This window comes from Bubalus kerabau, chromosome 7, assembly GCF_029407905.1.
Source record: "Bubalus kerabau isolate K-KA32 ecotype Philippines breed swamp buffalo chromosome 7, PCC_UOA_SB_1v2, whole genome shotgun sequence".
In the NCBI taxonomy this organism is placed as follows: domain Eukaryota; kingdom Metazoa; phylum Chordata; class Mammalia; order Artiodactyla; family Bovidae; genus Bubalus; species Bubalus kerabau.
This window is the reverse complement of record NC_073630.1, coordinates 121,001,123-121,015,700: the sequence shown is the minus strand read 5'-3', so window position 1 is coordinate 121,015,700 and position 14,578 is coordinate 121,001,123. Positions and strand designations below refer to the sequence as shown.

The 14,578-nt window shown below is 62.2% G+C and overlaps 1 long non-coding RNA gene across 1 annotated transcript; it reads right to left on the bottom strand.

Annotated features, from left to right (window-relative positions):
- Nucleotides 1-2,774: 2,774 nt before the first annotated feature.
- LOC129657344 (uncharacterized) lies at nucleotides 2,775-5,171 on the bottom strand. Its single transcript, XR_008716697.1, has 2 exons — nucleotides 5,118-5,171; nucleotides 2,775-2,984 (listed from the first exon to the last, which is right to left on the bottom strand). It is a non-coding gene; the product is annotated as an uncharacterized LOC129657344 (long non-coding RNA).
- Between the last annotated feature and the right edge of the window lie 9,407 nt (nucleotides 5,172-14,578).

Here is a 14,578-nt window from a genome sequence, read left to right as displayed (position 1 = left end):
CGCACACTGGCCCCACACAGGCCGGCGCGCTCCCCGTTTAGCCGTCAACCGCAGCCCTGAGTCTCCGCCTCCTCCTCCCGGCACGAGGCGCCTTGGCAGGACGCAGGCTAGGAGCCTGTCCTCAGCTCCACGCCTGACAGGGATGGGGACCAGGGGCCATCCCAGGCCCCCGACTGGCCCGTGTGCCCGCCGCCGAGAACACCCATGTCCGGACGCCCCAGCCCTAGGACCCAGAGGAGGGCACACAGCCCACACCCACGGCCCTGACTGATCCAGGGTCTTTCCGAGGGTCTCCCCCGGCACAGCCGCCCTGGGCCCTCTATGTTCCCAGGGTCCCGTGCTGTGGGGGCCGAAGCCCTGGACCCTGGGCAGCCCGGTGAGGCCACGCTCCAGCCTGCAGGTCCCGGGCCTGAGCACACAGCCCCGCTTCGTCTCTGGGAGGATCTGGAGTCAGGGCGGTGCAGGCTGTAAGGTATAGTTCGGGCCGAGGCAGAAAGAGGAAAGACAACCTCAACAGAAGTAGGTTACCTTTATTCAGGCAAGGAGGGGTGACAGTCGGCCTAACGACCAGGCTGAGCGCGGAGAGGGATCAGGGAGGCTCCATATTTATAGGGAGGTTTGTGGAAGCGATAAGGGAAACGTTGATCAGGCGGGATGTTTTGGGTATTCTTTAGTTGAGATGGCATTTGTAGTTGGACAGGGGGTGATAAGTCTTCTGGGCAGGTGTAGAGGGTGGAAGGTTTCTGGACAGGGGGTTATAAGCCCCAGATAGATGCAACCGGCCTGGAGCATCAAGGCAGAACCTAAAGTTCTGTTTTGTCCTCTCCGAAGTTAGATGATTCAGCAAGAGCCTTTGAAACTGTTGTTTTCTTTCCTAGGCCCCAAAGACTCCTTCACAGGCTGCATTTGACCCCTGCCCCTCTCCTCCAGGAGAAGGTCCGATTACAGTCCAGCCGACCTAACCCAAGGGGGTGCAGGCCACAGGAGGGGTGCCTGGCGCAGCGCAGGACAACCCCACCCAAGGCCACAGCCTGGGCCTCCCCGCCAAGCGCTCTGAGACCCGCCCCTCCCACCCTGCAAGTCCATGGGGGCCCAGACTCCCCTCACAACCCCCAAGGGACTCTGAACGGCCCCCCCACCTCCTCTCCCCCTCCTTCCTCTCGTCAGCTCCAGCCCAGGGGACTCATTGTCCTTATCTGTGTTCTTAATAAAAGTGAAATTCACACAACCTGAACTTAACGGTTTCAAGCCGCACATTTAGCGGCATTAAGTGCTGTGCACCATCACCACCAGATACCTCTGCGTCCGGCACCCAAAACACCCCACCGCACAGCACCCACCCCAGTCACCCCTAAAACAAACCCCACCGCATCAGCACCCACCCCAGTCACCCCAAAACCCCACCTCATCAGCACCTACCGCAGTCACCCCTAAAACAAACCCCACCCCATCAGCACCCACCCCAGTCACCCCTAAAACAAACCCCACCCCATCAGCACCCACCCCAGTCACCCCTAAAACAAACCCCACCCCATCAGCACCACCCCAGTCACCCTTAAAACCCCACCCCATCAGCACCCACCCCAGTCACCCCCAAAACCCCACCCCATCAGCACCCACCCCAGTCACCCCCAAAACCCTACCCTATCAGCACCCACCCCAGTCACTCCCCAGTCAACCTGCTTCTGTCCCTACAAGCTGGACAGAGTCACACCTGGGTGGCCCCTGGTGTTGGCTCCTCCCCTTGGCATGCGGTCCTGTAGGTCCCCCCCGTGGTTGCAGCCTGCGCCGCCTTGGGTCCTCGCCCTGCGGTGCAGTTCCCAGTACAGACAGGCCGCACCGCTGCCCGTGTGTCGGCTGGTGGACACCTGAGCTGCGCCCACTCCTTGGTCCCTGGGAGCCCGGCCGCTCTCAGATGGTGGTCTGAGCCCCCGGCCTGCATGGAGGCTTCCCCCCAGAACCATTCCCACAGAGACAGACTGCTCGGTGCCCCCAGCCATCTCCTGTGTGGGATGAAGACGGGGACCCGGTGGGTATGGGGACTGGGCAGCGCCCTGGCCCTCCTCAGGGGGCGTGCTAAGTTGCTCAGTCATGTCCAACCCTGTGCAACCCCGTGGACTGCAGCCCACCAGGCTCCTCCGTCCATGGGATTCTCCAGGCAAGAGTACCGGAGTGAGTTGCCATTTCCTCCTCCGGGGGGTCTTCCGACCCAGGGACTGAGCCTGCATCCCTTATGTCTCCTGCGTCGGCAGACGGGTTCTGTACCACTAATGCCACCTGGGAAGCCCTCCTCGGTGGGCACCCAGCAAAACTATCAACAGTCCCTCCCCACCCCCGCAACACCAGGGCCAGCTGGTAGCAGAGGGCACCCCTGTGGCGCCAATTGACCACTGCTCCTAGGGAGCTGGGGTCTGGCACAACCCACACCCTCTTCCCTGGCTGACCCCGACACCCTGGTTCCTAGGGCCCCAGGGCGACCCTGCAGCCTAACCCAAGCACAAGGAGCTCTCCACCAGGGCCCTTCCCACGGCGCGGACTTGTCTGACTCTTAAATGTGAGAACCAATGATTTATGAAATGGCTGAGATAAGAAAGTTTTCTCATGGCATCTGAGCTGGAACTTGACGATCTGAACTCAGCCTGGGTGGGATGGTGGAGGCCCCACCGCGGGGAGGAGGCCGTGCACAGCTAGCTTTCCCAGGTCCAGCACTTGCCCTCTGACTGCCCAGTGCAGTTGGGCGCGGTCTTTCTAGCCAGCAAGAGGACACAGTGACAATGGCCATAAAATCGAATTCTATTTGTTACCTGCAGTCCAACCTGAGCTGTAATTTTATCCTGGGCCCTTGAGCAGGCATGACTTACAAAATCCCTGATGCCAGTGGTCATCAACACGGGGGCAGGCTGGGAGGCCTGGACGGGAGACCAGGCACACAGTGAAGTGGGAAGGTGACCATCCAGGCCTGCTTCCCAGGGCCACCTGGTTGTCTGGGGGCAGAATTTTCCATGAAATTCACGGCAGCTTATTTGACGAAAGCCCACCCCCTCCAAGACAGGTGTGAGCTGAGGGGAGGGCAGGGACTGGGGGCACCAGGGCTAACTTCATCCTCTTTGTGTGCCCACCCTCAGCCAGCATCACCGTCCCCGAACTGAATCACTGTGACGGCCTCCTCCCCTGCCCTCCTCACCGTCCTCTTCTCCATCCTCCTCCTCTCCATCCCCCTCTTTGTCCTCCTCTCCATCCTCCTCTCCGCCTTCCTGACTGTCCTCCTCATCCTCCTCCTCTCCATCCTCCTCCTCGTCCTCCTCCCCATCCTCCTCACCCTCCTCCTCTCCGTCCTCCTCCCCGTCCTCCTCCCTGTCCTCCTCACCCTCTTCCTCCCCATCCTCCTCCCTGTCCTCCTCACAATCCTCCTCTCTGTCCTCCTCCCTGTCCTCATCACTCTCCTCCTCACCCTCCTCCTCTCCATCCTCCTCTCTGTCCTCCTCTCTGTCCTCCTCGCCATCCTCCTCACCGTCCTCCTCGCCGTCCTCCTCACCATCCTCCTTGCTGTCCTCCTCGCCGTCCTCCTCCCCGTCTGCTCCATCCTCCTCCTCTCCATCCTCCTCACCATCCCCCTCTCCATCCTCCTCTCCATCTCCTCCTTGCCGTCCTCCTCCTCGTCCTCCTCCCCCTCCTCCTCGTCCTCCTCCCCCTCCTCCTTGCCGTCCTCCTCACCATCCTTCTCTTCATCCTCCTCCTCACCGTCCTCCTTGCCATCCTCTTCTCTGTCCTCCTCTCCATACTCCTCCTCTCCGTCCTCCTCACGATCCTCCTCTCCATCCTCCTCTCCATCTTCCTCCTCGCCGTCCTCATCTCCGTCCTCCTCTCCATCCTCCTTGCCATCCTCCTCACTGTTCTCCTCTCCGTCCTCCTTACCATCCTCCTCTCCGTCCTCCTCACCGTCCTCCTATCCATCCTCCTCCTTGCCATCCTCCTCACTGTTCTCCTCTCCGTCCTCCTCCCTATCCTCGTCTCCATACTCCTCCTCTCCGTCCTCCTTACCATCCTCCTCTCCGTCCTCCTCACCGTCCTCCTATCCATCCTCCTCCTTGCCATCCTCCTCACTGTTCTCCTCTCTGTCCTCCTCCCTGTCCTCCTCTCCATACTCCTCCTCTCTGTCCTCCTCTCCATCCTCCTCACTGTCCTCCTCGCCGTCCTCCTATCCATCCTCCTCCTTGCCATCCTCCTCACTGTTCTCCTCTCCGTCCTCCTCACCATCCTCCTCTCCGTCCTCCTCTCTGTCCTCCTCGCCATCCCCCTCACTGTCCTCCTCATCGTCCTCCTCTCCATCCTCCTCCTCACCATCCTCCTCACCATCCTCCTCTCCGTCCTCCTCTCCATCCTCCTTCTCACCGTCCTCCTCACCATCCTCCTCTCTATCTTCCTCCTCTCTGTCCCTCTCGCTGTCCTCCTCACCATCCCCCTCACTGTCCTCCTCTCCGTCCTCTCACCGTCTTCCTTGCTGCCCTTGTCACTGCCCTCCTCGCCGCCCTCCTCACAGTCCTCCTCTCCATCCTCCTTTCCATCCTCCTCTCTGTCCCCCTCTCCGTCCTCCTCTCCATCCTCCTCTCTGTTCTCCTTGCTGTCCTCCTCGCCGTCCCCCTCACTGTCCTCCTCTCCATCCTCCTCACCATCTTCCTTGCTGCCCTCGTCGCTGCCCTCCTCGCCGCCCTCCTTTCCATCCTCCTCTCTGTCCTCCTCTCCGTCCTCCTCTCCGTCCTCCTCGCCATCCCCCTCACTGTCCTCCTCTCCGTCCTCCTCTCTATCCTCCTCCTCTCCATCCTCCTCTCCGTCCTCCTCTCTGTTCTCCTTGCCGTCCTCCTCGCCATCCCCCTCACTGCCCTCCTCTCCATCCTCCTCGCCTGTCCATTTCCTCATCTGTTCCCTCTATAAGCCCACCCCACATCCAGCTGTGTAACAGTCTGCATGAGTTTTCCAGATGGGATCTCAAGGCTGTCCTGTCCCCACGCTCCCTGGATGAGGCTCAGGCCCTGTGAAGTACTTGAGCACCGACTACACACCCCACCCCATCCCACCACCACCTGGCACCTGGCCTGCGATTCTTCAGGCTGGCTCACCTCTGCTGTGTTCTCTCTCTGAGCTGCTTTCTTTCATCCAGCAAAATTCAGCTCTTAAGACCCAGATTTTGTGTAATTTCCTTTATAATAAATGGATGGGGTTGGGTGGGTGGGTGGGTGGATGGTGGATGGATGGGTGGTGGGTGGATGGGTGGGTGGTGGATGGTGGATGGGTGGATGGATGGATGAATGGGTGGTGGGTGGATGGGTGGGTGGGTGGTGGGTGGATGGATGGGTGTGTGGGTGGGTGGATGGATGGGTGGTGGGTGGATGGGTGGGTGGATGGGTGGGTGGTGGATGGGTGGATGGATGTGTGGATGGATGGGTTGTGGGTGGATGGGTGGGTGGATGGGTGGGTGGTGGATGGGTGGATGGGCGGGTGGATGGATGGGTTGATGGACAGCTCTGGGGAGCTCTCACTTCTTCTTAGGTCAACCCTTCTCCAGAGTGAGCAGTCTCAATCCTTCTCTTCTTGCTTGGCAGCTTGGAGTCCAGTCTCGCTCTGCCCATTCCTGCAGCTGCCCCAGGACACCCCTGTCCTTGGAGGCCAAACTACAGCTCTGGGGCCTGAGCAAAGTGTCCTGGCAGCAGCTGGCTGTGGGCGCCTGTCTCCCGCCAGAGCCGGAGCCATGCTGAGGTGGCCGCCCTCCCACCCCTGGTGATGCCTGGCCAGAGGCTGCCCCTCATGGCAGAGGGCTCTGTCTCCAAACCACTGCCCCTCAGACACTGTGCAGACCTGCCCACTGGCCAGGCTGGGGTCAGTCAATACCGCCCCAGCCCCAGGCCCACGCAGAACAGGGCCGTTTTCCTCCCTGCCTCCCCTTTACTGAGACGAAGACGGCAGGAAGGAAAGCCTGGAGTGGCCTGGGTCCCCCAGCACAGCCCCCGTCCTCCCCCAACCTGAGGCTGGAAACACCACAGCGCCCAGCTGGCCACCCGCTCTGGCCCCAGCTGTCCTAGAACACGATTCCTTCTTGTTCGGACAGTGAGAAGTAGGAGGAAAGGGCGCGGGCCTGGGCAGTGGGGTGGGGTGCACACGGGACCCCAGATTCACCATGCCTTCCCTGGGGCTACACAGCCTGTCCCCCCAGGAGCACGGGGCCACCAGCCAGCCACCCCAGCCGCCTGGGGCTCGCACCATCAGGATGGCTGGGGGCTGCAGCCTCACTATACGGGGTTATGCCCAGTAAGGTCTGGGTCTTAGCTCTAGGTCTGCCCCCAGCCCTGAGGCTGCTTCCGCACTGGGCACCGAGGCCTCGCACTTCTGCTCGTGGTTGTGAGAATTCTGTCTGACCTGGAGGCTGCAATCTCACCTCCATCCCAAGGGCTGGCCCTGCCGAGGGTGTATGGCAGAACAGCGGGGCCTCAAGCGCAGAGCGGCCCCTCCAGGCAGACAGAGGGATTGCCGCACCCCAGGCCTTCCGCCAAGGTCAACCCTACATTTTAGATCAAGTTGTTTTCCCAAACAACCACATCCGGCCCCAGGAGATTCATCCCGTGTTCCCTTGCAGGCTTAGGGGCTTCCCTGACGGCTCAGACAGTAAAGAATCCGCCTGCAATGCAGGAGACCTGGTTTCCATCCCTGGGTGGGGAAGATCCCCTGCAGAAGGGAGAAACTACCCACTCCAGTGTTCTGGCCTGGAGAATTCTATGGGCAGAGGAGCCTGGCAGGTTGCAGTCCGTGGGGTTGGAAAGAGTCAGACACGACTGAGCGACTAGCCTTAGCGGGTGCAGGCTAGGGGTTGCGGGGAGCAGCCAGGGAGCCGCCAAAGGGTCTGCAGTCCCCGCTGACCCGTCTTCTCGAAACGCCGCGTCTGCAGTCAGGACCGCAGAGGCGCCTCAGCCCCGCTCCCTGGGCTGATGGGCCGTGACTTTCTGGTTCGTAACACAGAGGCGCGCTTCTCATCAAGAGGCTCATAGTCTCCAGATGACTCCAGGCTTCACAGAGCGAGCCCAAGGCCTTCAGTTCTTTAACCCCACACGAGTATTCCCGCAACCCGTGATGTCGTAAAGCACAGCCCGGGGTGAAGCAGGGTGGACAGTGGGATGGAGGCTGGAGAGTGAGGGGACACGTGTGTACCTATGGCTGGATTCTGCTGATGTGTGGCAGAGACCATCACGACACTATAAAGCAATTATCTTCCAATTAAAAAAAAAAAAAAGAATAGCCCCGGGACTTGGGTGGCTCTGGGTGCTGACCCCCCAGGTGGACCCCGCGTGGCTGTCTGGGGGAGGGGACGCAGCCCCGCGGCTCCCGGCTTTACTGTGGTGCCTGCGTGACTGGGGACGAGGGACCGGGCCTCCAGGAGACTCAGGCTCCCTGTCACTCTGAGTGACCGTAATACCCAGAGTCGGTGCTGCCGTCCCCTGAGCCTGCAGTGCGCCTGGCGCCAGACTGGACACCACAGGGGAGTCAAGTCTCCTCGCTCACTGGCTCAAGGCCGGGCGCGGGGGCACTGTGCCCATCTTTCAGGGGCGGCTACACGGCACCAGGTGGGCTGCTGGCCCTCGGCGGTGCTGGGGAGCTGAGAAGTGGCCCGGGGGGGGGGGCCTGGACACCAAGTACGCAAGCCTCCCTCTGGGACACGAGCCTGCAGAGGCTGCGACGCCCGACATGTGTACACGCCCATCTCCTTCCCCAAAGCAAACCAGAAAGCGTCTCGTGAGCCGCTGGGGTGCATGGCTCTCCCTGGTTGTGTCCCAGGGAACACAGGCCCGACTGGTAGCCAGTTCGAACCCGGGCAGAGCCCAGCCCCAGGCTCCCAGCGGGCGCCACCCCCCAGCGGATGTGGACGGGCAGGGACCCCGCAGGCTTCAAAAAGTTGCTCTTGGAGGCATTTCTGGTTTTCCATTTATAAAGCAGAGTGAGGCTATAAATCAGAAAAGTATTTATAAGGACTCAGAGCGGCAATAACAGGTTGGAGTGGCCAGTGCGTCTCTGTGACTATTCCATCTTCCACGCTAACTTAAACACAAGAGAAAAAGGCTTTCCAGCCCAGGGCCCGCCACACGGCCGCGGAGATGGAGTGCGTTTGTAATAATTCATAGACTTCTCACTTTCATTTTTCTGCTGCCCCGGAATCACATTCCACTATTAAAATGTACTCTGACCGCTGGCCGAGCGGGCCCTCCTCGTGTTCAGACGCGTAGGGAGGCCTGGGGGACAGGAGGAGGCGGGAGCAGGCAAGGCTGGGCCATGGTCCTCAGAGGCCCGGCAGCCACAGCCACAAGCCCCCCGGCTGGGGCTGGCGGAGGTCCTCCTGGGGGCCGCCCTGAGGACCCAGCAGTGGACCCCGACAGGACTCCCCCGTGCAGAAAGAGGCCCACCTGCGCCAGATGGCGGAGAGGGCGCCCGGTGGGGGGAGCAAGCGTGACAGGCTTGAGTCTGGAGGGGAAATGACTCGGGGACAAGGGAGGGGACGGCCCAGCATTTGCTGGGGAGGAGGTGGAGGCCGCTCCAGGCCAAAGGGCGGAAGCGACCCCCCTCCAGGGCCCGTGCACCTCCCCAGTGGCCTGTGGCTCGGCAGTGACCCCGGAGCTGACCACCCCTGCTCTGGGCCCCGCCAGCCCTGGGTGACCTTTGTGTCTGCTCCCCCAGGGCTGGGGACATCTCAGAACCCCAGAGGCTGCCCAGGAAACGTCTGCTGAAGGAGGAAGGAAGGGTTGGACGGAGCCCACATGGAACAGGCCACTCGAGGACCCCAATTTAAACTCCCGTGGTGGCCTGCCCTGTCCATACCACCAGCTTCCCCCATCCCTCAGGAGGGTCCAGGCCAAGGTGAGGGGGGGATCATGACCCCAGGAGGGTCCAGGATGAAGTGGGGGAGTTGGGTCCCCAGGAGGGTCCAGGCCAAGCTGGGGGTCATGACCCCAGGAAGGCCCAGGATGGAGGGGGGGGGCTGTGTACCCAGGAGGATCCAGGCTGAGGTGGGGGTTGTGTCCCCAGGAAGGTCCCGGCCGAGGGCAGGCAGCCCCCAGTTCGGGGCCTGAGACTCATGGAGGTGAGGAGGTGCGCGTCGAGCCGTCATCCTTGGGAACCCTTGCTGTCTCGTCTGCGGCTGGGGGAGACCCAGCCCCAAGAGCGGGGCAGGAGGTGGGGGGCCTGGCCTAGCGTTCAGCCCCCGCGGCCGCTCCTGCCCCGGGGCTGGGACCGTGGGGTGCCCGGGGGAGCCTCCTGCAGGAGTCACGGGGCACGCACGGTGCGGGACCGAGGGTCCCCCTGGAATATTGATGCCGCGCTCCAGCCGGGCTGGCTCTGCTCGGAGATACAATGTTTGCTGGGTCTTTTTCATAAAGGTCTTTATGGGGTCTGGAAATTTAAACGCCGTGGAGCCTGAGTTGAATTGGAAAGCAAAAGTCTCTAAGCTTGTACATCTTAAAGGAAAAAAAATTCAATTAAGCGGGATTTTAGCTGTTTCAATAAAATTGGACTCTCCCTTTTCAAGATAAGAGCTCTCGGGCGCAGAGCGCCCTCCGTGAGCCACTGGTCTCCACTTCCCCAGCGCGTAATCCTTGCTCAGGACACAATGCCGCAACAGGAAATCAATGTGTAGTCGAATCAATTTGAAAATATAAAATAAACTAATATATGAGTGGAAAATTGACTTCCTATGGATTAAAAGCAGCGCAAATAGCAGAAAAATCTGGCTTTTTAGCAGGAGGCAGTGGTTGCGGGGCAGGGGGCTCGGGTGGGGGCCCCCAGGGGCTCTGCGGGGAGAGGGGCACCTGCGGCCCCAGAAACGCGGGAGCACAGTCCACGGCTGTCATTGCCGTGGTCGGAGAGTCCGACCTCAGGAGGCTGCCCCAAGCTAGGGTGGGGCACACGCCCGGGAAAGCCCCCACCCCCCAGGCCCACAGCATCCCGGGCTCCCCGCCGCCCCTGCAGACCACCATCTGTTAACCCACCCACCACCGCCTTGGTGTCCGCCCGGCCCCGAGCCGTCTGCCGGCCCTCCACGGCTGCTTCCTTGCACTGGCCGGCCTCTGGCCAGCCCCCACCCACCCCTCCTCTGCCCCCACTCACCTGCTCGTCCACCAGCCATGCACTGACTCACTCATCAAACCAACCACCCATCACCCACAGTCACCACCCACCTCAGCCACCCACCCACCGATTCACAAACCCATCCACCTGCCCACCGTCCCCCAGATATCCACGCACCCTCTCATGCCCGCCTGCCCACCCACATACCACCCACCCAAAAATCCCACCTGTTGGCCAGCCATCCACTCACCCCTCAGTCGTCCACAGACCCAACCACCAGCCCGTCGGGCCACCCACCCGGACACACACCCAAATGTCCATTCTGAGAGCCACTCTCCAGCCGCCTACCTGCCCAGCAACCCCCCCGGCCAGCAAACCTCCCCCCTCCCCGCAGCCAGTTGGCTGGCACCACCTCACGTCCCCCTCCCTTCGATCATCCGTCCGCAGATTCCGTGGTGCTGGGTAGCTGAATAGCAACAAGCCTGCATCCTCAAGGCAGGCTCTGCAGCCGTCATGGGGACGGTCCACCCTCGAGCATTCCCTCCCCTCCATCCACGTGGCGGACCCTTGGTGAAGTTGCAGGATCAGAGGGGGAGAGAGAATTAGTGATGATCAAAGCGACCCTCGAGAGCACCGGCCAGGCGCTTCTAAGCACCTCCCGGGGCACGGGGTGTCTGAGGCAGCGGAGCAATGGGACCAAAGACAGCCGGGCCCCCAGCAAGGGCTGACCAGCCGCCTGCCTTGGCCCAGCCCGGGTGGGCCTGGGGGCACAGCAGACCCCACCCAGCGCACCTGCGGCAGGAGCTCCGGGAGACTGACGGGATACAAGGAGCAAGCAGACGGACAAACAGGCTCACTCACCCACCGGCAGCCCCGCGGGAGGCTGGCCCCCGAGACAACGCCTCTTCACCCTCACCAGTCCCTGGGCAGGGCCTGGGCCCACCACACAGGAGGTGGCAGTGGTCCCCCACTTCCTTCCTTCTTCCTTCCCCCAGTCAGCCTCTGTTCAGGTGGCCTGGCCAGAGCAGAACACCCCTCTACGGCCTCCCCAGACCACCTCGCAGCCCCTGGCCTGGCACCCTGTCCAGCCCTGGCACCCGACCCCCAGATCCGACGAGGAGGCTGGGGGCGGGCAGGCTGGATGCCGAGTCAGCTGGGCAGGCTTGTTAGCAAGCTCACCATCAGGCACAACGGGGAAAACGTTCCATTTGTAAACACTTGGTCAATATGAGTTAACACCATCAGGATGGATTCTGGACTAAATTGGACAATCACATTGGCTGCACCAAAGGCCCAGCAACAATAGGTAAATTAGGTCGTCATTAAATTATCATGAAGAAAAAAAATGCATAATCGGCAGCTGGGCTGGTAGAAAGATTATGGTTATTTACAAAAAACGTACTGTTTGCAAATTTGTGCAAAAATTATTTGTTCCTGGCGGAGTTTTATGGACCTATCTACACACTATCTCCGCCTGAGAGTCCCAGCCCTGCATATTAACGAATGTCCATGCTTTAATTGGAAACAGAACGGGCCAAATTGTAAATCGCTTTTCTGTCATCTGTCTCGTCTCCTGTGGGTCCCGGGAGTGGAGGAATGAGCGGGCATTCTGCCGCTGGCCGGGTGGCTGGCCCTCGGCCCCAGGCAGCCTTCACCCCCTGGGCCACTCTTGTCACCTCGCAGGCTGACACTGGGAGAATGGCCCTGTTTGCACCCACAAACTGGTGTGAACAGGCTCTGAGGACCCACAAAACCAAGGGAGACTTGAAGGGCATGTTTTACGAAGGACTAGGCTTAATGGTCTTTCTCCGATTGGGCTGCTGACCCCGGAGGCCTGAGACGAGGACGGTCCTCACCCCGGGGCCCCCAGCTCTCCATCTCCCTCCTGCAGCCCTGGCGGGCTGGGTGGGCGGGACCACTCCAGCAGCTCTGGATCCGCTGGTCTGGAGGGTGGGGGTGGCCAGAGGGGCCAAAAAGGATCTTCCCCAGGGGCCCTGAGGGCCTGGAGATGCCCACCCCCGACCCCCTACCTCCTACGCCAGGCCCCACCTCCCCTCGGAGGCCGCCGGCAGCCCCAGTCTCAGCCTCGCCGGCACACCTGGGAGTGACCCCCGTCCGGCCCGCTGAGCCGGCCACGAACGCTCTCTTCATTAACTGAGTTTGTCTGTTTTATTGCAACAGTGTTTGCGTGGGTTAAAACACACCGAGTGTGAACAGACTTCACGCAAAAACCGGGGCGTGGTCAGAGCCGGGAGCCACGGCTGCATCTGGACGTGACCACTCGCTCGCAACTGCAGACCGGACCTGGGAGCGGGTGTGGGTGTCAGACTGCCTGTCCGGCCCTACGGCCCTGTGACTACACTCCGGCCTGGCTGGAGGCAGGGACCCTGGGCTGGGCTGGGGCCATCGTGGGGAGGGCACAGCTGGACACTGGGAACATCTGACCAGAGACTCCCGGGAGCCCTGGCTGGGGAAGCAGTCCCTGCACGTCAGGCTGCCCCATGCACCTCTCTGCCCCTGGCCCGTCACTAGAACCGGGGCTGAACTGCCCTGTCCTCCCCGACACAGCCCAGGGAGCAGCGGCCGCACGCTGTGCAGGGCCAGAGGTGTGGACACGGCGTGCGTCCCGCCCACTCGGGGGGCTGGCACTCAGTCTCCCCCGCACGGTGCAGCTGGAAGTGGCTCTGACTTCTCAGCCCCCCAACCCCTCCTGCTGGCACCTGTGGTGGGAGGGGCGGCTCCCGGGGTGCCCCCTGAGGGCAGGGAGCCCGGCACAAGGCAGCGGGTGGCCCTCAGCGTGCTGGGCACTGCCGCCTCCCCCTCCTCCTGAGCCTTCACCTCGTGATGCTTGATGTCTCGGCTTCAGGTGACAGAACACCCCAGGGTATCAGCACCCGTGCGAACCCCTCGCAGGGCCAGGGTCCCCTGCCTGGGCCGGGGCAGGGCCCCCGTGTGCACGCACGGTGGGAGGGGCCCCCATCAGCAGCAACACGAGGTTTCTGTTGCCTGGAAGTTAAAGGCAGGGACACCGGCTGCTCGCTCCAGGCAGGCACCCTCAGGCCCTGCTCCCAGCGCCCCACCTGCAAGCTCCCGTAGGGGTTCAGCTGCTGAGAGGCAGCCTCAGGCTCGGGGTGGGGGGCGTGGGGAGCAGAGCCCCCCGGCTCCTGCAGGACCAGCCCCAGCCCTGCTTGCCCTACATTTGCCCCCCGGGACTCTGGAGGTGGCTTCTGGCCGCCTCAGCCTTCCCGACCTCCAGCACCAAGGAGCCACTTCCCCAACCCCAGACTCTTCGTGGAAACCCTTGCCTCATCCGTTCTTTCCTGAATCCTCCGTGTTCAACCTCGCAGGTGAGCACCCAGGTCCCAGGCTGAGAACTCCCGCCGTGCTCTCCCTGCTGCTCCTCCCACCTGGCCCAGGCTGCTCTAACGGTCTTATTGACGGATCGAGCGTTAGTTTGTTGCCATGTCTCACTGGCTGTATTTTCTGACCAGCGCCTAGACCCCCGGCATGTAGATCCCCGGCATGTGGATTTCCGGCGCGTAGACCCCCAGTGCGTAGACCCCCGGCATGTGGATTTCCGGCGCTGTAGACCCCCTGCTTGTAGACCCCCGGCATGTAGATCCCTGGCATGTGGATTTCCGGCGCTGTAGACCCCTGGTGCGTAGACCCCTGGCATGTAGATTTCCGGCGCGTAGATCCCTGGTATGTAGATTTCCAGTGCGTAGACCCCCGGCGTGTAGAGCCCCGGCATGTAGATTTCTGGCGCGTAGACCTCCGGCCTGTAGAGCCCCGGCGTGTAGTGTGTGTACACTGAATACCCGTCCTGGCTCACCAGCGGACCTTGCACACACCAGGTACTGTTCTAGGAATGTGGGAATCAGGTGAGAGCTGATCAAGGCGCGCCCACCCCGCAGGGCCGCTCGGGAATGGACGCAGACACCGCGACTCACCCGCGCCTCCTGGACAAAGGTGAGCCCCGGAGAGAGGCCAGTTGGGGGAGGAGAGCAAGGGGCAGGGGTCCCTGGGTGCAGGGACAGCGGGGAGGCCCCAAGCGGGTTCTGGGATGTGGTGGGGCAGGTGTGACCAGAGAGGGCAGAGCCCAGACCTCGGGGTCAGAGAGGCCCCAGGCCCGGCCCGCACGGGGTTCTCCCCATGGAGGGTGGGAGATGGGCTTGGGCAGGCGGGACAGCGCCGGGAGCCAAGGGCTGGGAAGCGGCTCCTGCAGCCCTGGCCGTGGACAGGAGGCTGGCCCCGGCAGCCCCCGCAGAGCACGCTCTGGAGGACTGGGCAGCGCTGGCACTGACCCGGGGGGCAGCCCGGGGGGCAGAGTGGGTTTCCTGGTGGGTTTTCACCCAGTGGAGATACAGAGGAGCCGCAGGACGCAGCCGCCTGGGGCCCAGGAAGGGACAAGAGAAATGGCCTCAGAAGGAAGGTCCTGTGTATGCTCCTGACCACATGTGGGCGGGTGTCCACACGT